General features: G+C 56.7%; 2 long non-coding RNA genes across 2 annotated transcripts; both read right to left on the bottom strand.

Moving 5' to 3' along the window:
• Positions 1-4,428: 4,428 nt before the first annotated feature.
• LOC149917213 (uncharacterized) lies at positions 4,429-8,036 on the bottom strand. The gene is made up of 3 exons (XR_016468160.1): positions 6,791-8,036; positions 4,703-6,603; positions 4,429-4,515 (listed from the first exon to the last, which is right to left on the bottom strand). It is a non-coding gene; the product is annotated as an uncharacterized LOC149917213 (long non-coding RNA).
• A 68-nt stretch (positions 8,037-8,104) lies between these two features.
• LOC149917214 (uncharacterized) lies at positions 8,105-12,211 on the bottom strand. Its single transcript, XR_016468159.1, has 3 exons — positions 10,466-12,211; positions 8,379-10,276; positions 8,105-8,191 (listed from the first exon to the last, which is right to left on the bottom strand). It is a non-coding gene; the product is annotated as an uncharacterized LOC149917214 (long non-coding RNA).
• Between the last annotated feature and the right edge of the window lie 7,396 nt (positions 12,212-19,607).

The raw sequence follows: 19,607 nt of genomic DNA on the forward strand, positions 1-19,607 counted from the left end.
ACCAAGCACACACGGGGGGCACGCACAGCCCTGCCTACAGGACGGTACCCCCACACCCCACCCTCACCAAGAAGCCCCGCGGAGCACGAGGCTCCCGCCAACGCCTGAGCTACAGGCTGGCCCGCCCGGCAGCAGCAGAACATCACCAAACTCTCGTCTTTGGGAACCCAGGGAGCAACCTCGACCCACCGAGCGGGGAGGTCACCCCACACACAAAAGGAGCACCTCAACCTGCACCCTCTGACGGGACAGGGAGGGGTCATTCCCACCAGCTGGATGACTAAAGCAGCCGGCTGCAATGCTGCAGCCTCCCCACACCTGATTACAGGGCGGGCGGGCCGCTCGGGGGACAGAGGGCTCCGCAGCTTGGGACACACGCCCCGAGTACGGGGCTGTCACGCCGGCCGGCGGAACAGGCGCCCACGCAAGGACAGGCCCAAGCCCTGGCTACAGGGCGGCCTCGGCCACAGAACTACCCTGCCTACAGGGTGGCCTCGGGGTCCGGCGAGCTCCATTTCCCACTCAGGTGCGGAGAGGTGGCTCTCGCCCTCCGTTACAGGGGGCCACGCTCCCCAGGCAGCCAAAGGAGCAGCAAGGCAAAAGGCCAACTACAGCAAAAGCAAAGACCCGAGCCCTGCTTACAGGGAGGTCGCCCAGCACAAAGCCGGCCTGGTCACCCAAGGCACCGGCAACGCTCAAACTCTAACGGGACTGGGGCTTTGCCCAGGGTGCCTCTCTCCTTCCCCCCCGCATCTGCACGCTTCGGCATCCTCTTCCAGCTCGCTCCTGCCTCCCGCGTTCCCACGCCGCTTCTTCTTCTTTCTTCTGCAGCAGCTCCTGAAACATCAGCGGGGACACCATTAGACCTGCGGAGCGGCAAGCCCCCCACCTGAACAAAAACGGAAACCCAACATCACAAAGGAACTCGGCACACCACCGCCCAGCCAAGGAAGGCCTTGCACCCCCCCCCCCCACCCCCCAAGTTCAGCCCCGAAAAGTAAAAAAACTTTGAGCAGCTTGTCTCACCTCACTGACGCACGACGCGCGTCCAGCCGGTGCTGCGGGGGATCACAGAGGCGGGCAGACTGGGCAAATGGAGCTGGGCACGCACACAGCAGCGGCCAAAGAGTCAGCTTCCCTGCTTACAGGGGACCCCCAGCCACTGCGTCCATTGCAAAGGGCCTGGGACTCCGGGGCACTGTTGCTCCCTGGCTTACAGGGCAGCCCCCATCCCTAGCGGCCGAGGGAGGCTCCTTCTCTCCCAGTCAGGGACACCTTGACCCGCACCCCGCTAACGGGGCGCTCACACCACACAGGCTGCCAACCGAGCACAAACGCTCGCGCACCCAGACCCTGATTACAGGCGGGTGGACAACACCCCTGGAGCCACAGAGCTCGGTTTCCCCCCCAGCGGCAGGAGCGACTCTCAGCCGCCAGGCAGCGGGGCGACACGGCCAAATGCCGCGGTCGGGGTCCCAGCCCCGATTCCAGGGAGGGCGCAAGCCCAACCTCGCATCTCGCGGCCCCGTGCCTCTGAAAGGCCAGGGCCACATTCCCGCCTGAGTACAGGGGGTCTCTCAGGACCCAGCTCACCAAGCACACACGGGGGGCACGCACAGCCCTGCCTACAGGACGGTACCCCCACACCCCACCCTCACCAAGAAGCCCCGCGGAGCACGAGGCTCCCGCCAACGCCTGAGCTACAGGCTGGCCCGCCCGGCAGCAGCAGAACATCACCAAACTCTCGTCTTTGGGAACCCAGGGAGCAACCTCGACCCACCGAGCGGGGAGGTCACCCCACACACAAAAGGAGCACCTCAACCTGCACCCTCTGACGGGACAGGGAGGGGTCATTCCCACCAGCTGGATGACTAAAGCAGCCGGCTGCAATGCTGCAGCCTCCCCACACCTGATTACAGGGCGGGCGGGCCGCTCGGGGGACAGAGGGCTCCGCAGCTTGGGACACACGCCCCGAGTACGGGGCTGTCACGCCGCCAGCGGAACAGGCGCCCACGCAAGGACAGGCCCAAGCCCTGGCTACAGGGCGGCCTCGGCCACAGAACTACCACGTGGCTCTGATCAACACTAAATAATATGGAGGAAGACAGGACACTCGCTGCGCTCGCGGGACTAAGAGGGAACACCCCTTTTGCGGCGTGCACCAAAGTCCTCCGTTCCCCCCAGGGAAGTCGAAGCTAAGCTGCAGCCATCTTTGTGGGGGCCTAAAGGGAAAGCTCAGTCGCTCCGTCACTCCACAAACACAAACAAGGAAAGGAAGGGGAACGCGCACACACAGGCGCGACTTTCCAGAAGGGAAGGACAACGCAGCGCAGCCAAACCCTGGGAATAAACCCGCAACCGCGAGCAACAGACAAGAGCCTGTGACCTGTCCCTAGCCTGCACGGAGGCCACAGACCTCAACGTGCCAAGGGGGATTCCCAGCTAAAGCCAAAGGTCAGATGCCATGACGCACACCCCGAGTACAGGGCCGTCGCATCGACAGGCCACCACCAGGCAACGATGCCGAGGGGCCGGAGGAGGAAGAGGGGCGGGGAAACAGCACTACCCTGCCTACAGGGTGGCCTCGGGGTCCGGCGAGCTCCATTTCCCACTCAGGTGCGGAGAGGTGGCTCTCGCCCTCCGTTACAGGGGGCCACGCTCCCCAGGCAGCCAAAGGAGCAGCAAGGCAAAAGGCCAACTACAGCAAAAGCAAAGACCCGAGCCCTGCTTACAGGGAGGTCGCCCAGCACAAAGCCGGCCTGGTCACCCAAGGCACCGGCAACGCTCAAACTCTAACGGGACTGGGGCTTTGCCCAGGGTGCCTCTCTCCTTCCCCCCCGCATCTGCACGCTTCGGCATCCTCTTCCAGCTCGCTCCTGCCTCCCGCGTTCCCACGCCGCTTCTTCTTCTTTCTTCTGCAGCAGCTCCTGAAACATCAGCGGGGACACCATTAGACCTGCGGAGCGGCAAGCCCCCCACCTGAACAAAAACGGAAACCCAACATCACAAAGGAACTCGGCACACCACCGCCCAGCCAAGGAAGGCCTTGCACCCCCCCGCCACCCCCCGAGTTCAGCCCCGAAAAGTAAAAAAACCTTGAGCAGCTTGTCTCACCTCACTGACGCACGACGTGCGTCCAGCCGGTGCTGCGGGGGATCACAGAGGCGGGCAGACTGGGCAAATGGAGCTGGGCACGCACACAGCAGCGGCCAAAGAGTCAGCTTCCCTGGTTACAGGGGACCCCCAGCCACTGCGTCCATTGCAAAGGGCCTGGGACTCCGGGGCACTGTTGCTCCCTGGCTTACAGGGCAGCCCCCATCCCTAGCGGCCGAGGGAGGCTCCTTCTCTCCCAGTCAGGGGCACCTTGACCCGCACCCCGCTAACGGGGCGCTCACACCACACAGGCTGCCAACCGAGCACAAACGCTCGCGCACCCAGACCCTGATTACAGGCGGGTGGACAACACCCCTGGAGCCACAGAGCTCGGTTTCCCCCCCAGCGGCGGGAGCGACTCTCAGCCGCCAGGCAGCGGGGCGACACGGCCAAATGCCGCGGTCGGGGTCCCAGCCCCGATTCCAGGGAGGGCGCAAGCCCAACCCCGCATCTCGCGGCCCCGTGCCTCTGAAAGGCCAGGGCCACATTCCCGCCTGAGTACAGGGGGTCTCTCAGGACCCAGCTCACCAAGCACACACGGGGGGCACGCACAGCCCTGCCTACAGGACGGTACCCCCACACCCCACCCTCACCAAGAAGCCCCGCGGAGCACGAGGCTCCCGCCAACGCCTGAGCTACAGGCTGGCCCGCCCGGCAGCAGCAGAACATCACCAAACTCTCGTCTTTGGGAACCCAGGGAGCAACCTCGACCCACCGAGCGGGGAGGTCACCCCACACACAAAAGGAGCACCTCAACCTGCACCCTCTGACGGGACAGGGAGGGGTCATTCCCACCAGCTGGATGACTAAAGCAGCCGGCTGCAATGCTGCAGCCTCCCCACACCTGATTACAGGGCGGGCGGGCCGCTCGGGGGACAGAGGGCTCCGCAGCTTGGGACACACGCCCCGAGTACGGGGCTGTCACGCCGCCAGCGGAACAGGCGCCCACGCAAGGACAGGCCCAAGCCCTGGCTACAGGGCGGCCTCGGCCACAGAACTACCCTGCCTACAGGGTGGCCTCGGGGTCCGGCGAGCTCCATTTCCCACTCAGGTGCGGAGAGGTGGCTCTCGCCCTCCGTTACAGGGGGCCACGCTCCCCAGGCAGCCAAAGGAGCAGCAAGGCAAAAGGCCAACTACAGCAAAAGCAAAGACCCGAGCCCTGCTTACAGGGAGGTCGCCCAGCACAAAGCCGGCCTGGTCACCCAAGGCACCGGCAACGCTCAAACTCTAACGGGACTGGGGCTTTGCCCAGGGTGCCTCTCTCCTTCCCCCCCGCATCTGCACGCTTCGGCATCCTCTTCCAGCTCGCTCCTGCCTCCCGCGTTCCCACGCCGCTTCTTCTTCTTTCTTCTGCAGCAGCTCCTGAAACATCAGCGGGGACACCATTAGACCTGCGGAGCGGCAAGCCCCCCACCTGAACAAAAACGGAAACCCAACATCACAAAGGAACTCGGCACACCACCGCCCAGCCAAGGAAGGCCTTGCACCCCCCCGCCACCCCCCGAGTTCAGCCCCGAAAAGTAAAAAAACTTTGAGCAGCTTGTCTCACCTCACTGACGCGCGACGCGCGTCCAGCCGGTGCTGCGGGGGATCACAGAGGCGGGCAGACTGGGCAAATGGAGCTGGGCACGCACACAGCAGCGGCCAAAGAGTCAGCTTCCCTGGTTACAGGGGACCCCCAGCCACTGCGTCCATTGCAAAGGGCCTGGGACTCCGGGGCACTGTTGCTCCCTGGCTTACAGGGCAGCCCCCATCCCTAGCGGCCGAGGGAGGCTCCTTCTCTCCCAGTCAGGGACACCTTGACCCGCACCCCGCTAACGGGGCGCTCACACCACACAGGCTGCCAACCGAGCACAAACGCTCGCGCACCCAGACCCTGATTACAGGCGGGTGGACAACACCCCTGGAGCCACAGAGCTCGGTTTCCCCCCCAGCGGCGGGAGCGACTCTCAGCCGCCAGGCAGCGGGGCGACACGGCCAAATGCCGCGGTCGGGGTCCCAGCCCCGATTCCAGGGAGGGCGCAAGCCCAACCCCGCATCTCGCGGCCCCGTGCCTCTGAAAGGCCAGGGCCACATTCCCGCCTGAGTACAGGGGGTCTCTCAGGACCCAGCTCACCAAGCACACACGGGGGGCACGCACAGCCCTGCCTACAGGACGGTACCCCCACACCCCACCCTCACCAAGAAGCCCTGCGGAGCACGAGGCTCCCGCCAACGCCTGAGCTACAGGCTGGCCCGCCTGGCAGCAGCAGAACATCACCAAACTCTCGTCTTTGGGAACCCAGGGAGCAACCTCGACCCACCGAGCGGGGAGGTCACCCCACACACAAAAGGAGCACCTCAACCTGCACCCTCTGACGGGACAGGGAGGGGTCATTCCCACCAGCTGGATGACTAAAGCAGCCGGCTGCAATGCTGCAGCCTCCCCACACCTGATTACAGGGCGGGCGGGCCGCTCGGGGGACAGAGGGCTCCGCAGCTTGGGACACACGCCCCGAGTACGGGGCTGTCACGCCGCCAGCGGAACAGGCGCCCACGCAAGGACAGGCCCAAGCCCTGGCTACAGGGCGGCCTCGGCCACAGAACTACCACGTGGCTCTGATCAACACTAAATAATATGGAGGAAGACAGGACACTCGCTGCGCTCGCGGGACTAAGAGGGAACACCCCTTTTGCGGCGTGCACCAAAGTCCTCCGTTCCCCCCAGGGAAGTCGAAGCTAAGCTGCAGCCATCTTTGTGGGGGCCTAAAGGGAAAGCTCAGTCGCTCCGTCACTCCACAAACACAAACAAGGAAAGGAAGGGGAACGCGCACACACAGGCGCGACTTTCCAGAAGGGAAGGACAACGCAGCGCAGCCAAACCCTGGGAATAAACCCGCAACCGCGAGCAACAGACAAGAGCCTGTGACCTGTCCCTAGCCTGCACGGAGGCCACAGACCTCAACGTGCCAAGGGGGATTCCCAGCTAAAGCCAAAGGTCAGATGCCATGACGCACACCCCGAGTACGGGGCCGTCGCATCGACAGGCCACCACCAGGCAACGATGCCGAGGGGCCGGAGGAGGAAGAGGGGCGGGGAAACAGCACTACCCTGCCTACAGGGTGGCCTCGGGGTCCGGCGAGCTCCATTTCCCACTCAGGTGCGGAGAGGTGGCTCTCGCCCTCCGTTACAGGGGGCCACGCTCCCCAGGCAGCCAAAGGAGCAGCAAGGCAAAAGGCCAACTACAGCAAAAGCAAAGACCCGAGCCCTGCTTACAGGGAGGTCGCCCAGCACAAAGCCGGCCTGGTCACCCAAGGCACCGGCAACGCTCAAACTCTAATGGGACTGGGGCTTTGCCCAGGGTGCCTCTCTCCTTCCCCCCCGCATCTGCACGCTTCGGCATCCTCTTCCAGCTCGCTCCTGCCTCCCGCGTTCCCACGCCGCTTCTTCTTCTTTCTTCTGCAGCAGCTCCTGAAACATCAGCGGGGACACCATTAGACCTGCGGAGCGGCAAGCCCCCCACCTGAACAAAAACGGAAACCCAACATCACAAAGGAACTCGGCACACCACCGCCCAGCCAAGGAAGGCCTTGCACCCCCCCGCCACCCCGCGAGTTCAGCCCCGAAAAGTAAAAAAACCTTGAGCAGCTTGTCTCACCTCACTGACGCACGACGTGCGTCCAGCCGGTGCTGCGGGGGATCACAGAGGCGGGCAGACTGGGCAAATGGAGCTGGGCACGCACACAGCAGCGGCCAAAGAGTCAGCTTCCCTGGTTACAGGGGACCCCCAGCCACTGCGTCCATTGCAAAGGGCCTGGGACTCCGGGGCACTGTTGCTCCCTGGCTTACAGGGCAGCCCCCATCCCTAGCGGCCGAGGGAGGCTCCTTCTCTCCCAGTCAGGGGCACCTTGACCCGCACCCCGCTAACGGGGCGCTCACACCACACAGGCTGCCAACCGAGCACAAACGCTCGCGCACCCAGACCCTGATTACAGGCGGGTGGACAACACCCCTGGAGCCACAGAGCTCGGTTTCCCCCCCAGCGGCGGGAGCGACTCTCAGCCGCCAGGCAGCGGGGCGACACGGCCAAATGCCGCGGTCGGGGTCCCAGCCCCGATTCCAGGGAGGGCGCAAGCCCAACCCCGCATCTCGCGGCCCCGTGCCTCTGAAAGGCCAGGGCCACATTCCCGCCTGAGTACAGGGGGTCTCTCAGGACCCAGCTCACCAAGCACACACGGGGGGCACGCACAGCCCTGCCTACAGGACGGTACCCCCACACCCCACCCTCACCAAGAAGCCCTGCGGAGCACGAGGCTCCCGCCAACGCCTGAGCTACAGGCTGGCCCGCCCGGCAGCAGCAGAACATCACCAAACTCTCGTCTTTGGGAACCCAGGGAGCAACCTCGACCCACCGAGCGGGGAGGTCACCCCACACACAAAAGGAGCACCTCAACCTGCACCCTCTGACGGGACAGGGAGGGGTCATTCCCACCAGCTGGATGACTAAAGCAGCCGGCTGCAATGCTGCAGCCTCCCCACACCTGATTACAGGGCGGGCGGGCCGCTCGGGGGACAGAGGGCTCCGCAGCTTGGGACACACGCCCCGAGTACGGGGCTGTCACGCCGCCAGCGGAACAGGCGCCCACGCAAGGACAGGCCCAAGCCCTGGCTACAGGGCGGCCTCGGCCACAGAACTACCCTGCCTACAGGGTGGCCTCGGGGTCCGGCGAGCTCCATTTCCCACTCAGGTGCGGAGAGGTGGCTCTCGCCCTCCGTTACAGGGGGCCACGCTCCCCAGGCAGCCAAAGGAGCAGCAAGGCAAAAGGCCAACTACAGCAAAAGCAAAGACCCGAGCCCTGCTTACAGGGAGGTCGCCCAGCACAAAGCCGGCCTGGTCACCCAAGGCACCGGCAACGCTCAAACTCTAACGGGACTGGGGCTTTGCCCAGGGTGCCTCTCTCCTTCCCCCCCGCATCTGCACGCTTCGGCATCCTCTTCCAGCTCGCTCCTGCCTCCCGCGTTCCCACGCCGCTTCTTCTTCTTTCTTCTGCAGCAGCTCCTGAAACATCAGCGGGGACACCATTAGACCTGCGGAGCGGCAAGCCCCCCACCTGAACAAAAACGGAAACCCAACATCACAAAGGAACTCGGCACACCACCGCCCAGCCAAGGAAGGCCTTGCACCCCCCCGCCACCCCCCGAGTTCAGCCCCGAAAAGTAAAAAAACTTTGAGCAGCTTGTCTCACCTCACTGACGCGCGACGCGCGTCCAGCCGGTGCTGCGGGGGATCACAGAGGCGGGCAGACTGGGCAAATGGAGCTGGGCACGCACACAGCAGCGGCCAAAGAGTCAGCTTCCCTGGTTACAGGGGACCCCCAGCCACTGCGTCCATTGCAAAGGGCCTGGGACTCCGGGGCACTGTTGCTCCCTGGCTTACAGGGCAGCCCCCATCCCTAGCGGCCGAGGGAGGCTCCTTCTCTCCCAGTCAGGGACACCTTGACCCGCACCCCGCTAACGGGGCGCTCACACCACACAGGCTGCCAACCGAGCACAAACGCTCGCGCACCCAGACCCTGATTACAGGCGGGTGGACAACACCCCTGGAGCCACAGAGCTCGGTTTCCCCCCCAGCGGCGGGAGCGACTCTCAGCCGCCAGGCAGCGGGGCGACACGGCCAAATGCCGCGGTCGGGGTCCCAGCCCCGATTCCAGGGAGGGCGCAAGCCCAACCCCGCATCTCGCGGCCCCGTGCCTCTGAAAGGCCAGGGCCACATTCCCGCCTGAGTACAGGGGGTCTCTCAGGACCCAGCTCACCAAGCACACACGGGGGGCACGCACAGCCCTGCCTACAGGACGGTACCCCCACACCCCACCCTCACCAAGAAGCCCTGCGGAGCACGAGGCTCCCGCCAACGCCTGAGCTACAGGCTGGCCCGCCTGGCAGCAGCAGAACATCACCAAACTCTCGTCTTTGGGAACCCAGGGAGCAACCTCGACCCACCGAGCGGGGAGGTCACCCCACACACAAAAGGAGCACCTCAACCTGCACCCTCTGACGGGACAGGGAGGGGTCATTCCCACCAGCTGGATGACTAAAGCAGCCGGCTGCAATGCTGCAGCCTCCCCACACCTGATTACAGGGCGGGCGGGCCGCTCGGGGGACAGAGGGCTCCGCAGCTTGGGACACACGCCCCGAGTACGGGGCTGTCACGCCGCCAGCGGAACAGGCGCCCACGCAAGGACAGGCCCAAGCCCTGGCTACAGGGCGGCCTCGGCCACAGAACTACCACGTGGCTCTGATCAACACTAAATAATATGGAGGAAGACAGGACACTCGCTGCGCTCGCGGGACTAAGAGGGAACACCCCTTTTGCGGCGTGCACCAAAGTCCTCCGTTCCCCCCAGGGAAGTCGAAGCTAAGCTGCAGCCATCTTTGTGGGGGCCTAAAGGGAAAGCTCAGTCGCTCCGTCACTCCACAAACACAAACAAGGAAAGGAAGGGGAACGCGCACACACAGGCGCGACTTTCCAGAAGGGAAGGACAACGCAGCGCAGCCAAACCCTGGGAATAAACCCGCAACCGCGAGCAACAGACAAGAGCCTGTGACCTGTCCCTAGCCTGCACGGAGGCCACAGACCTCAACGTGCCAAGGGGGCTTCCCAGCTAAAGCCAAAGGTCAGATGCCATGACGCACACCCCGAGTACGGGGCCGTCGCATCGACAGGCCACCACCAGGCAATGATGCCGAGGGGCCGGAGGAGGAAGAGGGGCGGGGAAACAGCACTACCCTGCCTACAGGGTGGCCTCGGGGTCCGGCGAGCTCCATTTCCCACTCAGGTGCGGAGAGGTGGCTCTCGCCCTCCGTTACAGGGGGCCACGCTCCCCAGGCAGCCAAAGGAGCAGCAAGGCAAAAGGCCAACTACAGCAAAAGCAAAGACCCGAGCCCTGCTTACAGGGAGGTCGCCCAGCACAAAGCCGGCCTGGTCACCCAAGGCACCGGCAACGCTCAAACTCTAATGGGACTGGGGCTTTGCCCAGGGTGCCTCTCTCCTTCCCCCCCGCATCTGCACGCTTCAGCATCCTCTTCCAGCTCGCTCCTGCCTCCCGCGTTCCCACGCCGCTTCTTCTTTCTTCTGCAGCAGCTCCTGAAACATCAGCGGGGACACCATTAGACCTGCGGAGTGGCAAGCCCCCCACCTGAACAAAAACGGAAACCCAACATCACAAAGGAACTCGGCACACCACCGCCCAGCCAAGGAAGGCCTTGCACCCCCCCCCCCCACCCCCCGAGTTCAGCCCCGAAAAGTAAAAAAACCTTGAGCAGCTTGTCTCACCTCACTGACGCACGACGCGCGTCCAGCCGGTGCTGCGGGGGATCACAGAGGCGGGCAGACTGGGCAAATGGAGCTGGGCACGCACACAGCAGCGGCCAAAGAGTCAGCTTCCCTGGTTACAGGGGACCCCCAGCCACTGCGTCCATTGCAAAGGGCCTGGGACTCCGGGGCACTGTTGCTCCCTGGCTTACAGGGCAGCCCCCATCCCTAGCGGCCGAGGGAGGCTCCTTCTCTCCCAGTCAGGGACACCTTGACCCGCACCCCGCTAACGGGGCGCTCACACCACACAGGCTGCCAACCGAGCACAAACGCTCGCGCACCCAGACCCTGATTACAGGCGGGTGGACAACACCCCTGGAGCCACAGAGCTCGGTTTCCCCCCCAGCGGCGGGAGCGACTCTCAGCCGCCAGGCAGCGGGGCGACACGGCCAAATGCCGCGGTCGGGGTCCCAGCCCCGAATCCAGGGAGGGCGCAAGCCCAACCCCGCATCTCGCGGCCCCGTGCCTCTGAAAGGCCAGGGCCACATTCCCGCCTGAGTACAGGGGGTCTCTCAGGACCCAGCTCACCAAGCACACACGGGGGGCACGCACAGCCCTGCCTACAGGACGGTACCCCCACACCCCACCCTCACCAAGAAGCCCCGCGGAGCACGAGGCTCCCGCCAACGCCTGAGCTACAGGCTGGCCCGCCCGGCAGCAGCAGAACATCACCAAACTCTCGTCTTTGGGAACCCAGGGAGCAACCTCGACCCACCGAGCGGGGAGGTCACCCCACACACAAAAGGAGCACCTCAACCTGCACCCTCTGACGGGACAGGGAGGGGTCATTCCCACCAGCTGGATGACTAAAGCAGCCGGCTGCAATGCTGCAGCCTCCCCACACCTGATTACAGGGCGGGCGGGCCGCTCGGGGGACAGAGGGCTCCGCAGCTTGGGACACACGCCCCGAGTACGGGGCTGTCACGCCGCCAGCGGAACAGGCGCCCACGCAAGGACAGGCCCAAGCCCTGGCTACAGGGCGGCCTCGGCCACAGAACTACCACGTGGCTCTGATCAACACTAAATAATATGGAGGAAGACAGGACACTCGCTGCGCTCGCGGGACTAAGAGGGAACACCCCTTTTGCGGCGTGCACCAAAGTCCTCCGTTCCCCCCAGGGAAGTCGAAGCTAAGCTGCAGCCATCTTTGTGGGGGCCTAAAGGGAAAGCTCAGTCGCTCCGTCACTCCACAAACACAAACAAGGAAAGGAAGGGGAACGCGCGCACACAGGCGCGACTTTCCAGAAGGGAAGGACAACGCAGCGCAGCCAAACCCTGGGAATAAACCCGCAACCGCGAGCAACAGACAAGAGCCTGTGACCTGTCCCTAGCCTGCACGGAGGCCACAGACCTCAACGTGCCAAGGGGGCTTCCCAGCTAAAGCCAAAGGTCAGATGCCATGACGCACACCCCGAGTACGGGGCCGTCGCATCGACAGGCCACCACCAGGCAATGATGCCGAGGGGCCGGAGGAGGAAGAGGGGCGGGGAAACAGCACTACCCTGCCTACAGGGTGGCCTCGGGGTCCGGCGAGCTCCATTTCCCACTCAGGTGCGGAGAGGTGGCTCTCGCCCTCCGTTACAGGGGGCCACGCTCCCCAGGCAGCCAAAGGAGCAGCAAGGCAAAAGGCCAACTACAGCAAAAGCAAAGACCCGAGCCCTGCTTACAGGGAGGTCGCCCAGCACAAAGCCGGCCTGGTCACCCAAGGCACCGGCAACGCTCAAACTCTAACGGGACTGGGGCTTTGCCCAGGGTGCCTCTCTCCTTCCCCCCCGCATCTGCACGCTTCGGCATCCTCTTCCAGCTCGCTCCTCTTCTCGTTGATTTAAGATTCTGGTTCATATGAATTCATTTCATTGGTCATTCACCAGTTCATAGCAATAACACAGTGTGAAGTTACAAGACAAATTTCCAACTTGTACCATCTACTCCCATGGATTATCTTGAAGTAGAATACAGAATTTGGCATTGAAGCATAGTTTTTTCTCTTAGCTTCCCCCCTTTCCCTCCTATAGAGCTTCTTTAGCAGTCTTATAGTATTAAACACTACAGCATTGCTTTACTACTTCCCCCTTTTCAGTGCAGTACAACTCTCGTGTCCTCGCCCATTCCGCGCACCCTCTTGGTGAGAAGAGAAAAAAAGCCGCACGTTTCAACACTGCGATAGCCGTTTCTATTGCTTTATTATTGCCGCTCGCTGTTGCCTCGGAGCGTCTTCTTCCACACGTCAACTGCGCTTGTCGCGCCTCCGCCCTCCTCTGGGAGCCCGCTCGGAGCCCCGGCTCCGTCCGCCCGCCATCGGAGCATAAGAGGCGGTTCCAGGCCCGGCTCCCTCCTCCCGCCATCGGAGCGCAACGAGCGGCTCCAGCCCCGGTTCGGTCCGCCCGCTACCGGTGCCCGCGCGGCAGCCCCGGCTTCGGCTGTCATCTGTTGGAGCCCGCGCGGCAGCGGCGGCGTCCCGCGCCGCGCCGCACCCCGCCCCGCACCCCACCCCGCCTCGGCCCCAGCCCCGCCACGCCTTGCCTCGGATCCGTCGCACCCCGGCCCCGCCGCACCTCGGCTCTGGAGACCGCTTGCCGTCGCCATCGTTGTCATCGCCTTTCGCTCACAGCACCCCGCTTCTCCTCACACGCTGTGGAGAACGTCTCACTCACTTACCCGTGCGCGCACCTTTTATAGCTGTCCCTGCAGCCCGCCAGCCAATAGGAGCCTTGAACGCCGCTGTGACTTCCCGCGCTTTTCTTCCCGCCGCTCTCCCTCCAGCCCCCCCAACGTTCCCGCCCTTTCTTCCTAAGGGAGGCCGGGCCGGGGTCATCTGAAGGTCACGGCCGGGGTCACCTGTCGGTCACGGCCCCGCTCACAGGTGTTGCCGGCCGCCCCCTCAGGGCAGAGCCCCCCCACAGGTGATCTCAGCTCGCAGCCCCGGAGCCCAGCAGAGAGGGCTGTGCATAACTCTTTCCTTTTATGTCAGTGTTTCTTTTAACAGTCATATACATATTAGCTGTTCCTTCCTGAGTTACTCATGTCCACAAACATATTTAAAAGTATATATTTATATCTTTTTAAGGAATTCTTCCCAGTGACACCTCCATCTCTGCCCCTACAGCAAAAATCCCTCAGAAATACCATTTCTAAGGGAAAAGGGTGAAAGAAGCTGACAGCTGCTGTATGAAGGATAACATTTATTTGTCAATTCTGGCCACTCTTGTTTTGTAGAGCTGCTTGTATTTGGTAACTCATTGACACACCCTGGTTGCAAATGCTCACCTCATTACTATGCACTGCAGTTTGCTCAGTTCCTTTCCTTCTGTCCTCAGCTACATTCTTTCTCATTGCAGCAATGTTACAAACTAGGACTATGGGAGAGACAAAATGGAGAGTACAGAATATACCTTGCTTCCACCAAAGCCAAAACACAATGTAGCAGCAGCAGTCATGACTCAGCTGTGAGTAAGAGGCTCCCTCCAGGGAATCTTTTCCTGGCATGTAACCCAGGCAAACCGAACACCCTGAAGGAGAAAGGCACCCAGGACCTGAGGGACCTTGTGTATAGCACCACTGTCCAGCCTGTTGGTTTGCCTAGGTCACACTGAGTGAAGGCAAATTGTCCCGGGCCACATATATTTGCTGTAAAAGTAATGCCTCCTATTCATTTTCATGGAAACTGCAACAGGTAAAATGAGCACAGTAACTCTGTTTGATAGGGCAAATCCTCAGCTGCATAGCACCGTTCTCCAACATAGCCACCACCGTTAGCTATGCCTTTTTGCATAGTTGGCAATGAATATGAGACTGCATGTTGTGCTCATCAAAATCTGTGCCAGCACAGGTTACCCACAGTCACTGACATCACTGCTGGCATGCACTGCACACTGCCCCTCTGTAATCACACCACTTAGCATTGCATTGGTTGCATTCAACAAGCGCCTAGTGGGTGCCATTTTCTCCACACAGAGGAATTCAGTGACACACCTTTGCTTCATACAGACTTTCTGGATGTCAGGTGCCATTTTGTCAGAGTGCTTTTCTGCTGCCATCTGTCACATGGCAATAACACGTAATATATACAGTACGGTGTATTTTTCCTCATGTACTTAATTTCATATCCAACTGAAAACATTCACAGAAATTCTGCACAGCTTGAGACAAGAGTGTATATACATAACAGCTAAACATTATTTTGTGTTTGTGAAATAAGTTGTAAAGGAAGGCTTGCAACAGACAGCATTTTACTAGTGCAACATCACTGTTTATAAAGAAATATGGAAGAGGTTTACTTTTTCTCTTCCCCATTTACTGCTGTTGAGATCATTTCTAGAGGTCTGCCTTGCAAAGCAAAAAGCTGAGTGAAGAAAGCATTCAGACCTTTCTCAGTTCTGTGTCACTAGGGCCCCACATCAATTAGTAACAGAGCCGCGTTTCACTTGGTCTTCCCTTTTGGGTCCCTTTTTGGGTCACAGCTTCTTCCTTGACAGGGACACCTGCTCAACAACAAGCATGAGCCGCAGCTGAAACTGCTGCATCTGTCTGGGAACTGCACTGTACACTGTGTTTATGTACAGGCCTCTCTAGCACCAAATGAAAGGCTGCTTGACCCTCCTGAATAAGGGCCAAGCCGTACTGAAAGCTGCAAGCACCCTGGCATCAATGGCAGCTAACCAAACTGTTTGAAGCCTCTAGTGATTCCCTTGGCCCAAAGCCCTGTTTGGTTCCCCCTAACCTTGATCCCTTGATCTTATCTTGCATTAAGGTCAAAAATTATAGAAACTTCCTTGACAATTTATCCTATAGCTTACCTGCTTACAGAAAAAAATATATGTTTAAGTGCCATTTAAAAGTATAGGCTGTATATAAGGCTCCCTGCCCTATGCAAACTGTTTTTCTTCCTTTAAGCAGAGTCTATCATTATAGCACAGAGCATGATTTCAGAAGTGATATTACAAAAGCCAAACCCACTGAAATCCGTGGTGGAAAAGCAATGTACAAATTTGTACAAACAAACCAAAGTTGCAAAGTAGTAGGTGTTTTCTAAATTGTAGCACAGTTATCTCCTGAGAGAGAGAAACACACGCAGAAACATCTCCGGATTTGATGCCTACAAAACTGTAAACAAGTTTTGTTAGGCCATGTTATCCAACTTAAGATAAAGGATGTTGTGCATTTCTAAAGCTTAGCACATGGCAATTCTTATATTATTTTCAAAAGAATGTTGTGCGAATACATCAGCATCCTTTATGCCCAATGAGCATCACCCTCCTGTCATTTTACCTGCAAACTGCAACACTGAGCAGGTTTTCACTGACAATATCAATTCTCCCAGAGGATATAAAAATCACAAAATCATCATTGTCAATGCCACTACTATGCAAAATCCACATAAATGCTTTTATTTTTTCAAGAAAAATAAGAATTGTTCCAACAAATATGCTGACCTTCACTGCTCAAGGGCAATTACAAACCTAAGTAAAACAAGGGGCCAGCAAAAATCACAGTACTCTACAGTCTTAATTTGATTAAAAAAAAAAAAAAAAAAAGCAGAATCCTCTGGAATAGCATGGAATTCAAAAGACTTTTGTTGGACTGGAACATTATGCACTGGCTGGCAAATTTGGGGAAAGATACTAAAATGTAACTCTTGTTGTCCACAGAATTTGCTGTTAAACACTTTCAAGATACAAAGTGACAGCTAGATGAATAGGAAAATGTATGTAAACACCCAGACTCAGGCCAGCACAGCTGGGCTTGGATTAGGCACTGAGAGAAAGTTCAGACAAAGTTTATGCATGCTTTTAGCATTCAAATTAACTGCCATTGATAGTTTGGGGCAAGCACTCCAAGGTGCATATACAGAGGAACATATTCTAGTACAGTATGCATGAGAAGTTTAATATTTTAGTACAGTTCTTTACATTAAGAAGAAATATAGATGATTCTGTTCTTAAAATGGATCTCACTGACACCAGCAGGTTATCCAGCAAGGTCTGTTTCCACTCTGGATGAATATACAGTACTCAAGACCATTCGAGTCTTTAACTGTCATGTAGGTTAGATCAACTCCTGCCCACAAAACTTTTAGAATATGTTGCTGCCTTAATCAGTAACCTAGCTCTTAAAGGTTTGTTTAGACATATTTTGGTAGCATTCATTGCCTACTTACCACAGATACTCTTTGTTAAAGGCATGCCCCAGCCTTATTTCCACTTCAAAGCAGAGAAACCTCTCTCAGAGCTGTAGTATCAATAGTCCAATGACACCTACTTGAGCTCAGGTAGAAGAGTTTTATGGGAAAGTCACAAGAAGAGACTGTACTAACCCCTTTTCATGTACACTTTGATACTGAGGAACAGCAATAATTTCTCCTCCTAGTGTCACCCTATCATTCTTCCTATTCATTTTTTGCTCTTCTCTAGAGATCTGAACTCTGGAAAAGTAGAGAAATAGAACCAATAGAACATAGCTCTTATTCTGGAGGATGATTATCTATGCTAATTACACCATTGGGAAGACAAATGCATGGATTGCCAGGGGAATCATTTGAGTTGGAGGAGATCTTTAAGGGATCCCATGAACAGGGATATCTACAGCTAGATTAGGTTGCTCAGATCCCAGTCCAGCCTGACCCTGAAAGACCCCAGGAATGGGGCACATCCACCACCTCTCTGGATAACCTCTTCCAGTGCCTCACCACCCGAATTTTAAAACACCTTTTTCTTATATCCAACCTACATCCATCTGTTAGTTTCAAACTATTTCCCCTTCTCCTATCACAACAGACCCTACTAAAGAGCCTGTCCCCTTATTTCTCTTTGTCCCACTTTAGATACTGAAAGGCTGCTATCAGGTTACCTGAGAGCTTTCTCTTAACAGCCCCAGCTCTCTCAGCCTGTCACTTGTAGTAGAGGTGTTCCATCCCTCAGATTGTTTCTGTCGTCCTTCTCTGGATGTGCTTCAACAGGTTCATGTCTCTCCTGCACTAAAGATTCCACGTCTGGATGCAGAACTCCAAGTGAGGTCTCACCAGTGCAGAAGGGCAGGACCACCTCCCTTGCCCTGCTGGCCATGTTTCTTTTGATGCAGCCCAAGATACAGTTGGCTTTCTGGGCTGTGAGGGCACATTGCTGGCTCACATTCAGCTTGCTATACAGCAGTACCTCCAAATCCTTTTCACAGGGCTGTGCACAATCCTTTCATCTCCTGGCACATAATGGTAGCAAGAGTTAGCACAACCGTGGTCCAAAACCTTGCACTTGACTTGGCTGAACCTCACAAGGTTCACCCAGTCCTGCTGCTCAAGCTGTTTGTGCCCTGAAATAGAATAGCTGGGTTACTCACCTTTAAGGAGGCTTTCAGTAAATACAAAGTGTCACAAGACATTTGTCCTTCTCCTAAGACCACTTAAATCATGGGCAAGAAGAACAGGCATCCCAAAACCATAGTGCTATTATCTGTTGTGCAACACAAGTACATCTTCAGATGAACCTTCACGGAATAATAAAGTCTTGCTAAGGATAGGATGTATTCCCTTAGGCATAAAAAAAGAGCAATAAAAAATGATATAATCCTTTTAGACCTCTTCTTTGTCCCTTTCCTGTAAACTGTCTGGCTTGCAAGAGTCAAGTAATAAGGGCAGTGTAATCAGGCTTCTTAAATTTGCCATTGGAATCAATGGAGTTTAAAGAGTCTGTCTTAAGATGTTTTATAGCTTCTGACAGCAAAGACTCTCCATGTTTGGCAGGAACAATTTGCTGATGTTTTTCTAACATCTGGAGTCAAAAGTCACATCAGAGTTGCAGTTTCTTCTTTCTTACAGCTAAATGAATAACAGAAAGTAAATGACAAACTGAAGTGCTTAGCTATCATTGCCAATAAGATGATCACAGGTTGAGACAGAAGGTCACTTTCACCTGATTGTTCCCAACACCCTGGCAGACAGTTCTATCTTTGATGTTTGTAAGAAAGAATAACATCTTAATGATTATTGCACTAATGATTAGTTTCAGAGCTCCAGCAATGTCTTTTAGACAATGCCTATATTCAATTGTACAGGTGTCTTTTTGTTGCTGCTGTTTGATTTTGCTTGTTTGCTTTTCAATTCTGCTATGCATTACAGTCAGAAATGAAAAATGCAATATTATTATTTACTCCAAAGTTAACTGCTTCATGCTCTGATGAGACCTGAGAGTGTGCCTTCTAGCTCAAGTTCATCCTAAAGGAATCCAATTCAAGTCATACTGACAAAAGCACAATAACTAAGATAGATTAGGTAGTATTCTGCCTGCTTTTTTTTTTTCCTCTCCAACAATAAAGCTATTTTAAGGTTTAACTATACAAGGAAGCTCTAAGCAATTTCTACAGATGTTAATTCTGTCACACATGACTGTTAGTGCTCATGCAACTTATGTAGTTTTCAGCATCTGCAAACAAAAAAAATCTCATTATTTTTTATTATTTATAAGTCTAAAGGACTTCATAAAGTAATCATAGTGATTGAATAAAGTACCTATATGCACCAGCACAGCAGTAACTCATCAGTTGCAATTCAAGATCATAGCAGGGCACTGAGATAAATTACAAAAACTAAAACTTCCTGAGAATTCTTTGGCAGACTACTAAATTGTAAACAGCCTGTACAAAACCAGTATACTCTAAAACCACTGCTTTAAGGGCATTCCTCTCCGAGAAAATCTGAATGATTCTTAGGATAAAAGTTGCAGTAAGGATATATCCAGCATACTGCATGTACTCAAAATACAGATATTGTGTCTTTAATGTCACTTGTGTGCTGACCTGAGAGCATACTGAGATAAATTTCTTTTGCAAGTTAGTCCTGAAATAAAAAAAAGAGAGCTGCACAATACATAGAATGAGGAAATTATCTATAATGAAAATCAGATCCAAGTTTTAAAATAAAAATTCTACTTGTTTGACGATCTAGTAGGTCCATAACTACCACTGCACACGTGAAGGCAATATGGAAGAAATGCCAAAGAGTCCAGCAGGTCCCAGCCAGCATACAGTCCAGTCAAAACACAGAAAGAGATTTTTCATCACCATACAGAGATTCTTTGTATTGCTACATGGTCCTCTGCTTAGCATTCAAAGT

The sequence above is a fragment of the Phasianus colchicus genome, chromosome 7 (genome assembly GCF_987193195.1).
Source record: "Phasianus colchicus chromosome 7, bPhaCol1.hap1.1, whole genome shotgun sequence".
In the NCBI taxonomy this organism is placed as follows: Eukaryota; Metazoa; Chordata; class Aves; order Galliformes; family Phasianidae; genus Phasianus; species Phasianus colchicus.